Source organism: Marmota marmota, unplaced genomic scaffold (genome assembly GCF_001458135.2).
Source record: "Marmota marmota marmota unplaced genomic scaffold, marMar, whole genome shotgun sequence".
Classification (NCBI taxonomy): domain Eukaryota; kingdom Metazoa; phylum Chordata; class Mammalia; order Rodentia; family Sciuridae; genus Marmota; species Marmota marmota.
Genome location: NW_026007905.1, coordinates 1 through 3,861, shown reverse-complemented (window position 1 = coordinate 3,861; position 3,861 = coordinate 1). Strand labels below are relative to the sequence as shown.

Here is a 3,861-nt window from a genome sequence, read left to right as displayed (position 1 = left end):
AAAAAAAAAAAAAAAAAAAAAAAATTAGAAGTGATATTTCCAAGGGGATGGGGCTGTGGCTCAGCAGTAGCACACTTGGCTGGCATGTGTGAGGCACTGGGTTTGATTCTCAACTCCGCATATAAATAAATAAAATAAAGATCTATCAACAACTAAAAAAAAAAAAATGTTGAAAATGAAATTAAAAAAAAAAAAGAAGTGAAATTTCCAATGCCAGTTATGGTGGCACATACCCACTACCAGCTACTTTGGATGCTGAGGCAGGAGATTAAGGACAGCCTGGGCAACACAGTGAGACCTCTGCCTTTGAAAAAGGTGTGTGGGGGGAAAGAAACTGGGGATATAGTTCAGTTGGTAGAGTGCTTACCTAGCATGCACAAGGCCTTGGGTTCAACCCCAGCAACAATTTCCCCCACCAAAACAAACAAACAAACAAAAATCTAAAAATGACATTTCCAAACATAAATCCTCAGTACCTTCTGCCACACTGTGGCATATATTCCTATTTTTTAAAATATTCTTTTTAGTTGAAGATGGACACAATACCTTTATTTTACTGATTTATTTTTATATGGTGCTGATAGAACCCAGTGCCTCACATATACTAAGCAAGCACTCTACCACTGAGCCACAACCCCAACCTTATATTCTTATTTTAACAATGCCAAGCACCTTGATGAACAGTGTATCTGACCTGACACTATGGAGATGGGGAATACTCTGATAGCCAAGCAATTTCACTACTTCAGAGTTGTTTCTGAAATAATGACCATAACCTTAAGAATAAGATAATTTATGTAATGTAATATCTGGTCATTTTAAGTAACCTGATAAGTTACACTAAAGGACCTATAGAAAGACCACCCATAACCAATCCAGGAGAAACAATGTCTTATGAAGACCTAAGTCATTCTTAAGTAACATATTTAAGTAAAAGGTTCTATGTACAACTTTGACTCTATTTCCTGAGTTGGCAAACTAATTAGCAACAGTGAACAGAAATAAGAACTTCTACAATCTTCTTATAGGAGTACAAATTTAAGGATGAATTCCAAAAATCCTAAAGAAAGTACACATTTAGTAGCAAAATAATTCTATTTCTAGACTTTATTGTAAGAAAATAACTGAGAGTAGACATTAAAATTATTGTATGTTAGAAAGTTAATTGTAGTATTATGTAAATAGCTGAAAACTAGAAAATCATCTAAGTATTTCATGAATGAAATTGATTAAAGAATTTCTATACATTTATCCACTGCAATGGAATAGCATGCAGACATTAAAATGACAGACTAGATATTTATTGATCATATACAGCAGACTGTATTACTGGCCCCAATTCTCCCTCCCATGTACATTGTAGGCCTTTCCACTGTGGACAAGATAGAAATCTTCCCTGGATTCGGCTTATGTTTTGGTAAATGGGATATTAGTGCATGTGATACAACCAGAAACAAAAAGCACATGCCTGATTAGGCTTACTCACTATTGTGCCTCTGCCATCACTGCAAGAAGAACATGCTTAAGTTAGACCCCTGGTCCAGGAAGATGACAGAGATATGGAGCAGAGCCCAGTCTAGATTAGATAAGTCCAGCCAGTGACTGATGCATGAATGGGCTCCAATGACACTGGCCAATTGACTAGCAACATCCAACCTAGATCAGCTGATCCACAGCTGATTTACAGGTATGAGTTAAGTAAATGCTTGTTGCTGTTTTAAGCCTTTGGTTTTTGGAGTGGTTTATTAAATAGAATTTTTGTGGCATAAGCTAACTGATAGAAAATTTATTATTTATAAGTCTGGAAGAAAATGGGGTGGAGGAGACCGAATTCTGGAAATATATCCCAAATTATGATAATGGAGGGACTTCCATTTAAAATGGTAGATTGATCACCTCTCTCCCCACCAAAACCTCATTGAATGACAATAAAGGAATAAAACTAGCATTAAACCACAATGAACAGAAGAGATTATAGCAAAAACATTTTAATACAGCAGTAGAAAATATAAAGCAGGGGAAAGAGAGAAAAAGAACTTAGCAATATGGAAGAAACTGCAGCACATTAAAATAAGGCTAATTTACTCCACATAATTCTTTTTAATCTTTATTTATTTGTTTGCCTGTTTATTTATTTATTTATTTTTATGTGGTGTTAGAGATTGAACCCAGGGCCTCACATGTGCGAGGCAAGTGCTCTACCACTGAGATGCAACCTCAGTCCCACCCCCACTTAATTTCTAAGACATTCAGCACTTGAATGTATCAGGTATTATGAAAGGTGGGAAAAAAGTACACAGATGGAAATCAAGGCTGAGGAATGTAGCTCAGAGTGTATGCTTAGCAGGATCAAGGCTGTGGGTTCAATCTGCAACACCAAAAATAAAACAAAAGGAAAAAATGGGGGAAAATTATGCTTAATGTTTGGGCACTGAGTAGTAAAAATGATAGGTCTCATACTAAGGTGTGCAGCCAGGTGAATACTCTCACATATCTCACCCCTCTTCATATTCCACCTGCCACAGTTATAGAGAAATTTAAAAAGTGAAGGTCTATGGAATACTACGCACAGTACAGTAAAGGACTGAGAAGTATGAGCTGAAAAAAAAAAGCAACATTACATGAAAGTGTACAGACTCAAATCAATCACCCTCCTTGTTTCTGCTCTCTTAGGTTCAGCAGCCAGTCACATGTACCCTCTACACTACCCCAACCCCAACTCTGCTACCCTCAGGCAGGAAACTGGAGGAGTTCTCTGAAAAAATGGATAGTTTCAGAGAAAATAAAACCCATTGACAACAACTTTAAAGGATGCCTCCAACAATAAAACAACAAAGTCAACCCACTGCCTGACTCCATACAGTGAGAACGATCTAACAATCCCTGCCCAAGCACAGTCTCTAGTCAAAAGGTCACTACTTCATTCTTAAATATAAGTAGCCAAATCCCTGGGCATAAGAGAAAATCCTCCCATGAGAAAGAAAGAAAAACTATTCTCAAAAACTTAAAAAATACACTCAGATAATATATAATACTCAGAGAGATAAGAAGATATTATAATGATAAAGTAAATATAGGATGTTTCAAAGAAACAACTAGAGACCAGGAAAAACTTAAAAGTGTAATAAATAACATTAAAAATTCAACAGAAGGGCTCAGCCTACTCCAGTTCCCCTCAGCTGAGCCTAGAGTAGAGGGGCCAGGCACCCACCCTCATGGAAGAGATATCTGAGGAAGTAGCCTTGCCTGTGCTGGCCTAGCCTCACATTTACTTAGCCATGATAACCTGGCAGGAGGAGCTGGTGGAAAGGATGAATAACTGACTAATGGGAAAAAAATAATAATTCAACAGAAGAACCAGGCACAGTGGTGCATGCCTGTAATCCCAGCAGCTCGGGAGGCTGAGGCAGGAGGATTGCAAGTTCAAAGCCAGCCTCAGCAAAAGCGAGGCACTAAACAACTCAGTGAGATCTTGTCTCTAAATAAAATAGAAAATAGGGCTAGGGATGTGGCTAAGTGGTCGAGTGCCCCTGAGTTCAATCCCCAGTACCCACCCCCCAAAAATAAAAATTCAACAAAAGAGTTGAAAGATAAAAACAAGAAAATATCCCAGAAAAAAGAATGTGGAAAAAATAAATTATGAATATTTGATCAAGCAACAAAGTCCAACATCCCACAGATGTTCAAAACAAAAAAGACAGAGAAAACAGAGTGGGAAGAATTTAAAAAACAGCACAGGAAGTGAACGTGTACAGAAAGTGTACAGCTGGGGATATAGCTCAATTGGTAGAGTGCTTGCCTCACATGCACAAGGCCCTGGGTTCAATTCAAGGCACCACTAAAAAAAAAAAAAAAAAAAAA

General features: G+C 37.6%; 1 non-coding gene across 1 annotated transcript; it reads left to right on the top strand.

Annotated features, from left to right (window-relative positions):
- Positions 1-3,151: 3,151 nt before the first annotated feature.
- LOC125614828 lies at positions 3,152-3,270 on the top strand. Its single transcript, XR_007345384.1, has one exon. It is a non-coding gene; the product is annotated as a small Cajal body-specific RNA 21 (non-coding RNA).
- Positions 3,271-3,861: the final 591 nt, after the last annotated feature.